Here is a 14,816-nt window from a genome sequence, read left to right as displayed (position 1 = left end):
TATCCATCACCCCCTCATACACCGGGAGAGAGAGAGATAGAGATAGAGAAAGAGAGAGAGAGAGAGAGAGAGAGAGAGAGAGAGAGAGAGCACCCAGGGGCCAGTGACTATCAAGATGCCACCTGCAGAGAGTTAAGGACAGACAACAAACCTGGCAAACCTGGGGACCTCATATGGAACAGAAGCAGTGGGGCACATATTTCTTCCACAGTAACCCTAAGGACAGTGTGACTGGGTCCTGGTCCCAGGAAATCATGCTTTTCTCATATTTGCCAAAGTTCCCAAGACAGAGGGAGCAGGGACCGAGCTCTGGATCCATCATGATGTATTGTCACGGGAAGCGGGGAGTTCAAAGTCGTTGTTAGAGCAGTAACAAGTGCTGCAGTTATCTCTGGGTGTGCTATTTAGTGGGTCCCAGATCTGAATGTAACATATGCATCCTCATTCGTGGCAACACAGACCATGCCCGGGGTTCACATTATTCAGCATCCTGCCCTACACATCGAGTGAAAACCTACTACTCTCGCCCTCTGCCAGCTTCCCTCCTGCCCCTCCCCCTCCCCGCCTGCCTACTTGGGTGGGCCTCAGCCAGATCTGGGCAGAGGTGGCCGAAGAGTAACTGACCCAACAGATTTATGGGACACATTTCAGTTCTCCGGCTTCTCTCTCCAGTCCTTCCTCAGTGCCCCTCCCAGCAGGCTGTCAGCGAATACTGAGTGATTTATTGGCCTGTTTTTCTCTTTCCATCCTGAAAATGTAAGTCAAGCCCTTCCCCCACCCTGCCGAAGACTAGCCTGGGAGCAGCATCTTCTGAGCTGCATCTGTTAGTCTCAGCCCCAAGGCCTGAGCTGGGTGCTCCTATCCCAGGGAGGAACGTTCTGCCAGCCTTGCTGGTTTAACTGTGCGTCCCCAGGGCACACCAGTGAGCCTTCCACGAGGTCATACCTGCAGTAGATGCCAGCTCATCATCTCTAAGTCCCTGGGCCGCATTCTGTACCCTAGACCCTTTACTGCCGGTTGTTCTCAACCTGTGGGTCGTGACCCCTGTTGGTGTTCGAACAACCCCTTTCACGGGTGTTGGCTGAGACCGTCAGAAAACAAAAATATAACAATAGCAAAATTATAGTTATGAAGCAGCAATGAAAATAATCTCATGGTTGGCGGTCACCACAACAGGAGGGACTGTATTAAAGGGTCAGAGAGTTAGGTAGGTTGAGCCACTGCTTTTCAGGAAGATGGATTCTGAAGGCAGCATCATACCACCAAGACCTGCCCTCCCCCACCCCCTCTGTCCTTTCCTGCTTAAAGCCAAGGCTAAGCTTCCTCCTCATCCAAGTTTGAGAGGACCGTGGGAAATCAAAAGTGTCTTAAATCAGTATTTTGAGAACAGGACCAAATTCAGGAATGGAAGCAGCCAGCCAGCTCTAGTCTATTAAGGGCCGACTTGCTTGGTTTGGCTCTATAAGTAAACAGTTTTCTCAGCTGAGATGGATTTATGGCCTTGCCAAGGACTTCCACAGCTAACTAGACCTGCCTCTGAATCCCCTTTTGTTTTAGGGTCCTGTGAGTGGCAGGCCCCTTGCAAAGGGGGTAGGAGGGGAGCGAGATTATCTCCGCCATTTCCCCAAACCACAGTCTTTTCAGAACCTTTCCCTATAACCCACTTCTCAGCCTAGAATTTCTTGCCAACCCATTTTCTGTAGTAAAGAGAGAGAGAGAGCTAGTCCAAAATGATCCCTGGCTCCCCAAAGGTGCTTCCCAAACACTCCCAATGCTGCCGTCCCAGGGCAGAAAGTGACAGAACAAAATTCCCGTAATTAGAGTTCCCAGAATAAATGAACACACTCCAGTAAGCAGCGCGCGCTTGGCTCAGCAGCATTCATTAGCAGCCCTGTTTTTCACTCCTGACCGGTCTGAGGCAGTAAATCCCAGGTGACACCTGGGAGCAGCCACACACCTGTACCCTGTAAAGAGGACCCTGGCAAAGTGTCCACGGTCATCCCTCCTTCCTTCCCTCCCTCTCATCATGGCCAAGCCAAAGCAGAGAGGAGCCCAGTCGAGTAAACAGAGAAGAGAAACAGCCTGCGGGAGGGTTTCACGTGTGTTCAGTACACATAAGGTGTTAGCTGGGGCTGTTCTGTTGTCCCCTTCTCTAGTCCAGCCCTGTATGGTCCAGCAGGCAGGCTGCCTACGTCCATTCCTTCTAGGACATCACAACCTATGCAGTTGTTGAGTTGGGCATTGCCTTGGTGTTTGCACAGGAGCGAGACAGACACCTGAATCCAGCATTGCCAGATGGGACCGTAAGACTTCCTGCTGGAGAGGGTTCCTGAAATCCCCTCCTGTCACATCTGCTTCCTCATCTGCATTTCCCATTCCTGTGCCCCACACTCCATCTATTACAGCCATAGCACTCCATCTTCTGTGTCATCCTTTTTTTTTTTTTTCCACCAAATATAGAAAGGGATGGATCTTCCAGATCCCCGGTTACAATCCTCTGCATGCAGTTTGAATGTAGCTCAGTGTGCAGGTCACCAAGAGTAGTGTCTGAACCTAAATCAGTTATCTTGGAGGTGACATGAATGTGTGTGTGTGTGTGTGTTGCTAGTGATGACGATGGGTGGGGGTGTCTTTCTGCATTTTGAAAATTAGGACGCAAGCCTGAAACCCACCTCGGGAGGTGGGGCAGGCAGTGGCAGGAGATATCTATCACATGAACAGAATGCCACCTGAGAACCAAATTAATTCTGCAAGGCAAGGCAGCGGGTCAGAGGAAAACAGGATTCTGAGGATGCTGTCTGAGTCCAGGGGAGTCTGAGGGAAAGCATCTTCCAAACATGCTGTTCTGGGAGCTGACACATGGCTTTGGTGCTAAGGCTAATTAAATATAAAATTTCTGCACTTGTAACCATTGCCTCGATAAGGCATCTTCTCACCTAAACCCTGGGGTCATTTCTGTTATTTGAGGTTCTCAGAGTCACAAGTTACGGCACTGGTTAATTTATACCAGCAACGAAAGAAAATCCTAAACTGCTGGAAAGGATGTGAGTACAAGTGGCCCCCAGGAGCATCAGGACATCCTTAGTCCTACATCCCTGCATCTGTCTCTGGTGAGCTGCTCTCAGCCTTCCATCCTGCCAGGATGCTTCCTTGACTGCTAGAGTCCTTTCCCCTCACAGCCCACAAAGGGCACTTCAGAAAAAGGCTGTTTGCCAATCTGTGTCTATTTATCTCTGAACTACTATCGGGACTGGATTTAAGAGGCTGTGATCCAGTGGCTGTGGTCATCTCTTCTAGGCCACAGGTCCATCGCTTAGGCAGGGAAGAGGTCTAGCACTAGAAGGTGAGGGCAAAGAGAAGGCAATGAAGCAGTGACCACCCAGCTCTCCTGCGGAAGAGCAGGAGTGAAGCCCATCCTTTGAGGTCATGAGCCTAGTCATTTCATTCACCTGGCAGGAAAGCACGCCATGTCTGAGTGCTAAAATAGTGTTTGCTTTCCTTAAAACTGTAAATGTTTTTATATGAAGCTGAATTTCCACTCCTCTGTTATTTGACAGTTTCCTTTGAAAAAGCTGTGCGAAAAGAACAGAGCCTACAGGAAACTCTGTCCTGCTGAGCCACACAATGGTGCAGCAAATGCAGCCAGCCCCTTCTCCAAGACCTGGGTCTCGCTGGTCAACCTCCAGGATGGCTGTGTGGTGGTCTGCATGTGTGCACACATCCGTGCGAGTTGAGTAGATGCGCCTAGACAGTGAGAGGTGTGGAGGAAAAGTGAAGGCTCAAGTGGGGAGGAGAAAGCCAACTTATCACTGACTGGAAAGAGCTGAGAGCAGGAGGAAGGCTCCCACCAGCCAACATGTGAATGAACAAGAAATAGGATCTAGACTTCACCAACTCACCACAGCCTGTTTGCTATACTCAACTAAGTACTCCAGGGCACTTAGCCAAGGTTACCCAAGAGTCTCCAGACTGGAAGGCATGGGTGTGCTCACCAGTAATTTACATATTATCATAAGAACAGATAGACCCAGAAAAGTGAAAGTCTGTCATCTTCTATCAAGAAAACAGATATTACAATAGATAAGGACTGAGGTACACATACTCACAGAGACAGCAACACAGACCTACTCTCAAATTATTCATAATTAATACTTGATTTAGTAAATTAGTCTATTAACAGTGCAAAAATAAAATTTTAATTCCTCAAGTAATTTGCAATAATATTTAATAAGCGACAGTATTTTAAGTAGCAATTTACTCTTTTGATGAATCGTTTGTTAATTAAATGAATAGCCCTTCTACCTCTAAGAGACTATATCTTTTTGTAATTAAAACATTTCAATTAGTTTTAAGCAATTTTATGTGCTTCAAATCTACTAAAACTAATTTAACAACCAAACTTTGAACATTACCATTCAAATCACAAACTATATTAAAGGCTTTTCTTAACAACAAGAAGCCTTTGTATTAGGCAGTTATTCCTGTTGGTGTGGAAAACACTTTAACTGACCTTGATAATAGGTGCTGACATCAAGAATTAGACCAGTTCATTCAGACAAAGGACATAGTATGGCAATCTGTATACACCAGGGATGTAGCAATAATTAACAGAAGACAAGAGAGGAAGGTGGACAGGAGGCAGGGAGGGGAGGAGAGCCATTCTCTGGTTATGGAGGACATTGGCTCTGGGTCTCTCTCTGGATACCCAAATCTGTGGATGCCAAGTCTGTGATATAAAATGTCGAGGTATTTGCTCCACACAGCTTCCTGTGTATTTTCAGTCATCACTAGATTACTTATAATACTTACCATAAGGTAAACCTTTATTGCATTGTTTAAGTAATAATGACAGAGGGAACCTATTCATATTCAACACAGGCGAAATTTCTTTTTTTTTTTTTATATTTTCAGTTCATGGTTGGTTGTATCCATGGATGCAAACAAAGCCTTCAAATATGGAGGGTCCACTGTTCACTGATGTACTTGAATGAAGAATGTATTTTGGTTTGGCACTTCTGATGCTCATTTTCTGTAGGCCATATGAAGAAACTAATTAGAAATAGGGTTCATGATTCATGAAACACGAATATTCTTTATTCAGAAAGAGACCTGAACAGGTCACTCTCGCCTCCGAAGAAAGCTAGCTCATTATCATTCTCTCTCTCTCCCTCTCTCTCCATACCCAATACCTGTGTAATGCATTCTAGTTTTCAAAGTGATTTCATATACATTATCTTATTTGGAAGTCAATGTGGTGTAGCAGAAAGAAAATTAGACCTGAGTTGAGGAAGCTGAATTGTAGCCCGCCCTCTTCCAGTAGATGCCTGTGACCTTGGCTGAGGTACTTACCCTGTGAGGCAGAGGCTTTTTCATATGTAGCACGCCAATGTTAGACGAGATAATCTCCAGGGCCCCTTGAAATCTAAAACTCTGTAATTTTACAATATATCTGGCATGAAAGACAGCGTGCACGCACATACCTGTGAATGTGTGTGCCTCTCCTTGAGTGTGAACACTTTCAAATAAGAAAAAAAAGTTACTATGGCTTCACTGAAAACATTTTTCCTTTCTGCCTTGGAGGAAAAATACAAATACCAGGGAACTTCCAGGCAATGAAACAGCCCCTCCGGGACTCAGCAAGTCCCTAGATTGGGTTGCAAAACCTAATGTGGATATGAAATGCTTCCATCCACTTACAAAATAAAAGTCCAATAAGAAGCAGTAGCTTTTTATTATTATTTAGATTTAAATCATCCCCTGCAGTGGTGAAAACCCAAAGGCGACCTCCGGAGTTGAATAGAATCTCAGAACCAGATGGAAGCCGAACACAGCCCAGGAAAGAGAGGCATCAGACTCCATGCTCTGCCCGGAGCCCATTCTTGCTCTTTGCTTTCCATGCTCCTTTGAGCCCAGCAAACAGAGTAAGTGCTGAAAGCTTGTTAGAATTTTAAAGAATCCCTAACCTACTGATAGAGTCTAACTTTTAGAAATTGTGGGTTATTATTTTTTTTTCTCTTGCCACTGGCTCCTCGTCATTTTCATTAAACGAACAGAAAACAATTTTCATTTCTAGCTTTGAAGAAAATGTGCACCTCCCTGCACACACCTAATTTTGTTTAGGCATCCTGGAGGGCGCTCACTCCCTGCTTCATCCATGTCCCCTCCTACTCTGGCCTCAAATTTAGGGCTCAGGAAAATGAGATCAGAGACAGACATTAGAGAAATGAGGCCTGCCTAGTGGAGGTCCAATGGAGGATGGAAGCATGTTGTTTCCTGGACCAACCTGGTCGGAGCTTAGGCAAAAGACCTGAAATATCCCAAGAGCTCAGGCTACCCCAGGGGTTTCCCCAGAGCTGCTGAAACAGTCTGGTGAATCAGAGCACTGCCTGTTGGACTATGTAAGGAGTCCACAAGGAATGGATTCCTAACGAGACATGAGAAGCCTTAGAAAGCGTTTCCCAGTTAGAGTTCAGGCGACCCCTTCAACTATTTCACTCACCTGCTCAACGGTGGCGCCACCCACTCTGAGCTGGAGCCTTCCATATCAATCATTAGCCAAGAAAAAAACAAAACAAAACAACCAAAACTGCTCTACAGAGGGGTTTCTCAACCTGTGGGTCGAGACCCCCGCCGTGGGCCCTCCTCCCAGATGTCCAGCATATCAGATATTTACGTTCCAACTCATAACACTAACCATGAAATAATTTCATACTTGGGGGCGAGGGGTCACCACAACGTGAGGAACTATATTAAAGGGTCACAGCGTTAGGAAGGTTGAGAACCACTGACCTACGGGCACTCTGGAGAGAGTCTTTTGTTTTTGAGTGAAATGCTTGCTCAGCTCTTACTAGCACTGTTCTAAGCAGCAAGAATACGCCAGTGAACACATCAAAAATCGCCGCTGCTGCCACGGAGCTTAGGTCCTTGGAGAAGAAAACTATTGCATTCTGTTTTGTGAGGTGCGGTGGCAGCTGCTGCCATCAAAAGGGACCCGAGAAGAATAAGTGGCGCTGGGATCAGCGAAGAGTTTTTTCCAGCAGCAAGAGAGGGCATGTTCTAGAGAGAGGAGCAGGAACGCGAGGCTTTGAGAGTCAAGACTGTGACAGGAGCAGAATGGCCGAGGAGGACAGAAAAGGAACAGGAGGTAAGAAAAGTGCAGGATGCGCCACGCCATGGTGGGGACATTGGCTTTTACTCTGAACAGAAATGAGAAACCGCCAGAGAGCTCTGAGCTGAGAGCTGAAGCGTCAGCGACGTGCTCCGAATCACCTTTTGAGAGGGTCCCTCCGGCGGCTGCGATTAGCTTGCAGAGAACAAAGGCAGCACTAAGAGAACCACCGCAAAAGAAGTCAATGCTGTGGTCCTTTGAAGGCTGGCAGCGGTGCGGACCAGGGTGGTAGCCCAGGGAGTGGGGCTAAGACTGATGATCCCAAGGTGAAGGAGCACCGGATGCGCTGATGTGTCAATCATGGTGTATGTTGGTCGGCGTTCTAGTGCCGTGATAGACGCCACCATGATCGAGCGCAACTGTAGGACAGGGTTTCTTTCAGCTTGCAAGTCTTAGGTCACACTCTGACGATGAGAACAGCCAGGGTAGGAACTCAAGGCAGAAACTGAGGCCGAAGCCACGGAAGGGTGCTGCTTACTGGCTTGCTCCCCTTGGCTTGCTCAGCTGCTTTCCTATGTAACTCAGGGCCACCATATCAATCGTTAATCAAGAAAACGCCCTAGAGCAGAACTTCTCAACCCGTGGGTCGCAATCCCTATGAGAATCAATGGCCCTTTTCACTTCTAATAGATTTAGTGTGTCTGGTTTTATGTTGAGGTCTTTGATCCGCTTGGAATTGAGTTTTGTGCAGGGTGATAAATATGGATCTATTTCCATTTTCTACATGTAGACATCCAGTTAGACCAGCATCATTTGTTGAAGATGCTTCCCCCCCCCCATTGTATGGTTTTAGCTACTTTGTCAAAAATCAAGCGTCCGTAGGCGTGTGGGTTTATTTCTGGGTCTTTGAATTGATTCCATTGATCAACCAGTCTATTTCTGTGCCAGCACTCTTGCTCTGTAGCACAGCTTGAAGTCATAGTTAGAGATACCTGCAGAAGTTCTTTTATTTTATAGTATTGTTTTAGCTATTCTGGTTTGTTTTTGTTTTTCCATCTGAAGTTTAGAATTGTTCTTTCAAGGTCTGTAAAGAATTGTGCTGATACTTTGATGGGAATGGTATTGAATATGTAGATTGCTTTTGGTAAGATGTCCACCTGAAGGTGACAGGTACCCCACAAGAAGACCAACTGAGCCAACTAACCAGGGTCCACACAGGCTTTTGGAGTCTGAAGCAGCAACCAAGGACCATGCATGGACTGGACCTAGACCCCCTACACAGATGCAGCCGATGGACAGCTCAGGCTTCATGTGGGTTCCCTAATAAGGGGAGTGGGTGCTGTTTCTGACATGGACTCTGTTGCTTGCTTTTTGATCACTTCCCCATTGCAGGGCTGCCTTGCCAGGTCACAGGGGAAGAGGATGCACTCAGTCCTGATGAGACTTGATGAGTTGGGGTGGGTTAGTAGAGAGGCTCCCCTTTTCTGAGAAATAGGGTGTGGGGGATGGGGAACACGAGGAAGGGTGGACTGGGAGGAGAGGAGAGAGGGAGCTACAATCGAGATATAAAGTGAATTAATTAATTAATTAATTAAAATAAAAAATATTTTCACAGGAGTCACATATCAGATAATCTGCATATAAGATATTTACATTACATTCATAACAGCAGCAAATTTATAGTTATAAAGCAGCAATGAAATAATGTTGTAGTTGGGAATTACCACAATGTGAGAAATTATATTAAAGGGTTGAAGTTGAGAACCACTGACCTACAGGTTTGTCTGCAGGATATCTTGATGGTGGCCTTTTTTTTTTTTAATTTTTGAGACAGAATCTCACTATGAAGCCTTTGCTGTCCTAGAACTCACCTTGTAGACCAGGCTGACCTCAACCTCACAGAGATCCACGTGCCTCTGCCTCCCAATCACTGGGCTTAAAGTCATACACCATCATGCCTTACTCTGGAGGCATTTCCTTAATTGAGGTTCCTCTCCTGGATAGCTTGTGTCAAGCTGACCCCCCCAAAAAAGCTAACCACTACAAGAGATGTAAGGGAGAGAGCCCAAAGGTAATTGCCACCAAGATCAAAGAGTGGCCATTAACTGAAATCCAAGTAATGTTGCTTTTGGGTCACTGGAGCTGGGCTCTTGCAAGGAACTGTGAGCCTGACGTCCCTGCTGGCTCTTCTTGGCCATGAGGAGAGTAGTTTTACTCTTACATGTGTGTCCCATTGTGTGATGCCTCCCACAGGCCCAAAGCACAGAGCTCTCACGTCATGCACTGAGACCTCCAGAACTGTGACCCAAGAAGACCCCTTCCATTTATAAACTGATCTCAGGTATTCTGTTATAGAAATATAGAACTAATACAGACAGTGAGACTACAACTAAATCTTTCCCCTCCCTCTCTCCCTCTCTTCCTTTCTCCCTCCCTCCCTCCCTCCCTCTCTTTCTCTCTCCCTCCCTCCTTTTCTTCTTCCCTCCCCCCTCATACTCTCTCTCTCTCTCTCCACTACCACCAATGACAGCTTGTCTGGTAACCCAGAGCTGCAGGCTGTGGGAAACTGTGAAACCTGCTGAGTTTAGCACTGAATGGAGGAGCCTCCTAAAACCTTGTGTCAATGTTCCATCCATATCTATGGTGTTCTTGTCCCTCCAAAGGGCATCCTGTACCATGAAAGAGCCACAGAATTGAAAAGACGACCCTGCCATAAAATAAAAGGGGTCTCCTCAGTCCATCTCATATAGGTCAAGCCCAGAGCAGATCAATGTCAGAAAGCAGACACTGGCTGCCGGATGTCAAGGTCATTGCTTTAACCTACTCAGTAGAGGCTCCCAGAATGGGGCTTTTTCATGGAGTTTCTCAGGTCCCATCTCCTGCTGTACAGCACCCTCCTTCTGGTCCCCAGTGCATCCCTCCTTATCCTCCTTTTTGTCTCCATCCTCTTGACAATGAAAATCTCTGCCTTCTCCTTCAAAACCATTCCACACCCATCAGACTCTGGCATGCCACAAGAAGCAAGCTGGAGTAGCCATCCTAATATCTAATAAAATAGACTTTCAACCAAAATTAATGAAAAGAGATGGGGAAGGACATTTTATTCTCATTAAAGAAAAATCCATCAGGAGGACATCACAATCCTCAACATCTATGCCCCAAATACAAGGGCAACTGCATTCATAAAAGAAACATTATTAAAGCTTAAATCACACATTTATTCACACACACTGAAACGGGAGATTCAACACTCCACTCTCCCCAATAGACAGATCATCGAGACAGAGCTAAATAGAGAAATAATGAAGCTACCAGAGGTCATGAATCAAATGGACCTAATAGATGTCTACAGAATTTTTTATGCAAACACAAAAGAATATACTTTTTTTTCTCAGCACCACATGGAACCTTCTCCAAAACTGACACAAAACAAGCCTCAACCAATACATGAAAACTGAATTAACCCATTGTTCTTTATCAGATCACCATGGATTAAAACTAGACCTCAACAACAGAAACAACAAAAAGCCCACATATACTTGGAAACTCCCTGTTCAGTGATCACTGGGTGAGGAAAGAAATAAACAAATTAAAGACTTCCTAGAATTCATAAAAATGAGGTCACAAGTTATGGGACACCATGAAGCAGTGCTAAGAGGAAAGTTCATAGCATTAAGTGCCTTCATAAAGAAATTGGAGAGATCTCATATTAGCAACTTAACAGAACACCTGAAACCGTTAGGAAAAGAGACGCAAACACACCCAAGAGGAGTAGACAGCAGGAAATAATCAAACTCAGGGCTGAAATCAATAAATTAGAAACAAAGAGAGCAATACAAAGAATCAACAAAACCAAGAGTTGGTTCTTTGAGAAAATCAACAAGATAGACAAACCCCTAGCCAAACTAACTAAAAGACAGAGAGACAGTACCCAGTTTAACAAAATCAGAAATGAAAAGGGAAACATAACAACAGACATTGGAGAAATCCAAAGAATCATTAGGTCTTACTTCAAAAGCCTGTATTCCACAACATTGGAAGAGCTAAAGGAAGTTGATTATTTTCTTTTGATAGATTTCACCTACCAAAGTTAAATCAAGATCAGGTAAACAGTTTAAACAGCCCTATAACCCCTAAAGAAATAGAAGCAGCCATCAAAAGTCTCACAATCAAAAAAAAGCTCAGGGGCCAGAGGTTTTAGCTATACAATAGAACAATAGTAATAAAAACTGCACAGTACTGGCATAGAACTAGGCTGTTTTATCAATGGAATTGACTTGAAGACCCAGAAATAAACACATACACCTATGCACACCTGATTTTTTACAAAGGAGCCAAAACTCATACGATGGAAAAAAGACAGCATCTTCAAAAAGTGATGCTGGTCTAACTGGATGTCTACATGGAGAAAAATAGAAATTGATCCATATTTATTACCCTGCACAAAACTCAAGTCCAAGTGGATCAAAGACCTCAACACAAAACCAGACACACACTTAAATCTGCTAGAGGAGAAAGTGGGTAAGCACCTTGAACTTATTGACACAGGAGACAACTTCCTAAACAGAACACCAGCAGCCAGGTTCTAAGGTCTACAATTAAGAAATGGGATCTCTTGAAACTGAAAAGCTTCTGTAAAGCAAAGGACACTATCAATAGAACAAAATGGCAGCCTACAGATTGGAAAAAGGTCTTCATCGATCCTATATCCAACAAAGGTCTAATATCCAAAATATATAAAGAACTCAAGAAATTAAACACCAACAAATCAAAACATCCAATTAAAAATGGGATATAGAGCTAAACAGAATTCTCAGCAGAAGAATCTCAAATGGTGGAGAAGCACTTAAAGAAATGCTCAACTTTCTTAGTCATCAGGGAAATGCAAATCAAATAAAGATTCCATCTTACACAGAATTGCTAAGTTCAAAAACTCAAGTGACAATACATGCTGGCGATGATGTGGAGAAATGGAAACATTCCTCCTTTGCTGATGGGAGTGCAAACTGTACAAACACTTTGGAAATCAATCTGACACTTTCTTTAGAAATTGACTTGGTGCTTTCTCAGAAAATTGGGAATAGCCATACCTCAAGACCCAGCTATACCACTCCTGGACATATACCCGAAAGCTGTTTCACCATATAACAAGGACATTTGCTCAACTATGCTCATAGCAGCTTCATTTGTAATAACCAGAAACTGGAAACAACCTAGATGTCCCTCAACCGAAGAATGGATAAGAAATTGTGGTACATTTACACAGCCACAAAGATGTGAGCACACACACACATGCTCATACACTACACAGGTAGAAGAGAAAGCCGAACAAGGAATTGGTTAACTGGGTGCAAAGGCCGCTAGGTTTGGTTTTGACTTTTTTACAAACACAACAATCACAAAACATCAACCTGAAAGAACAAAGAATGGAGACTGTATGGGAAAGAGTGTAAGGGCAGGAGATCTACGCTCAAACAACTGGACTAGAAATACAATAACTGCCAGGTGACAGACGCCTTCCAGGTGCTTCACAAAGGCCATCTGGCCTCTCGTGTCTCACCGGGAACAGCTGAGGCTAGCAGTCCCTCTGACTGACTCCAGCGACAGAGGCTAAGACTCCGTTCACACTGCAGAAGACAGGCAGTGAGCGATGGGGAGTGCCTCTCTCCTCCCGGTTTCTGTCTGTCTCTGACAAAAGGCTTGTCACGTACCTAGAGAGTGCCTGGAACTCTCTTGGTTGTGTCAGTGAGCTGCGTGCAATTGTTCACCCACAAATCTTCTCAGAGCGTCGGCTCCGCCCGGCCCCCAGGATGCCATGGGGAATGAGGAATGGCTTTGCTTTCTATGGAATGGATATGCCTCTTGTGAACAACAGGAAGTAAATAAGTAGACAAGTCCAAGATCTGAAAAGTGTGATAGACAGATAGACAGACAGATGAGAGAGAGAGAGAGAAAGAGAGAGAGAGAGAGAGAAATGGATAGATCATACATACATACAGACAGACAGACATAGGCAGGCAGATAGAGAAATATAGATCTGGCAATAGACAGGTGAGCACCCAAAGATGAAAGGCGGCAGATTCCATCTGGTAGGCTCTGCAAGGGGGAATGCTGGGGAGTCAGCACCTCTTGCCACGTCCCGGGGTGAATTACTCTTTGGTGCCTGATTTTCCTGTCTCTAAAAACGGACTGATGGTACTTGTTCTGCTCAGTACTTCAGACAGGGTTCAAGAGAGTTACATGGAGCACTGACAAGTGGAAAGTCAGAGCAATGAAGGCGTTCTTGACCACAGAACACAGGATTTACTCCAGGGAGCAGACAGAAAGTTGGGATTCCATTCCAGAGCGGTGGACTGTTTCCCATGATTCTTTGCATTCTTTGAGGCGCACAGTACCCAGTGCTGCCAAACACCTCTCCACGCTTGAAGATCTTCCCACATCACGCCTCCAATCTGCCTAGGTAGAAACCCGACATCGACTCTGCTAGTCGTCACAGCATCCAGGCAGAAGTTCTGCCAGCCAGCCTATGCACAGATGCACCTCCAGACCAGCTGCTCCAGGATCACAGCTGAGCATGGCCGAAGACAGCACCCTAGGCAGGACCACGGCTATAGACTCCTAGAGCAGGCCACCTCTCTACCTATGGGTCAGGCTAGAACCCACACAGCACCCATTCGTCAAATTCTGCGCCTGTCAAATGTGGATGTGTCTGACTGTCAGATCATAAACAGTGCCTAAGTTCTGGCTCTCTGGTTTCTGGTTTCCACCTAGTGGGGCAGGACACATAATATAAGGATTTTTTTTTTCAAGCAGAGAAAGATTGGATGTCAGTGTTGGGTGCTATGCATCTCAAACATTCAAGATACAGAATAAAAAAATCACAGGACTGGGCAACCCAACGTATGCCCAGTGCTCATCTTTCTTACTCCTAAAAAAAGAGCAAATCAGAACCAAGCAAGAGCTCCTTTGACCTTTACTTCTCTTTGCCTGAATTCATTATAAAAATGAGAAATGGTTTGGGAAGACCAATAATTACAAACCATTTTACACCAACAGTTCTGAAAAATGTAAAAGTCTAAGCCAACCAGGCACCAACGAGCATGCAGAGAGAAAGCAAACTCCTAGGGGAGATGGGTTGGCCCTGCTCTCTTGCTATGCAATTCAGAAATAACCAAAGACTTGAAAAGGCCCATGCTCCATGACCCAGAAATCCCACTCCTGGGGGAAAAGTTTCAAGCGTTTATACAGAGACACAATAACGAATGTCAGAGCACCACTGTTTGTAACGTTGGAAAATTGGAAGTGACCAGAATACACATCAACCAGAGAATGGATGAAGAAATTGGGCTTATCGAATAATAAAAGAACATCCAGCAGCCCTAAATGAAATAGAGCTACACTAGCAATGTGGCTGATACCTGAGACATTCGCAGAAAGTCAAAAACAATTCACAGAAGGAAAGAAGAAAACCACAAGCTGATGCCAATTAAATAGAAAATTTAAATGCAGAACAACGAAACTGAGCATTCACAGTTACACTTAACACGACATGAAAATGAAATCACGTGTGGGGTGATGTATGCCGCCGTCAAGATAGCACATCTTTCTTAGGAAAGAGAAGAGAAATCGAAGGAAGGGTTTGGTTATGTATGAAATATATATGGAGAGAGATAGGTTTCTTTATGTAAGTAAAATATTACATAACATT

Source organism: Meriones unguiculatus, chromosome 7, assembly GCF_030254825.1.
Source record: "Meriones unguiculatus strain TT.TT164.6M chromosome 7, Bangor_MerUng_6.1, whole genome shotgun sequence".
Lineage (NCBI taxonomy): Eukaryota > Metazoa > Chordata > Mammalia > Rodentia > Muridae > Meriones > Meriones unguiculatus.
Note: the sequence above shows the minus strand (reverse complement) of the source record.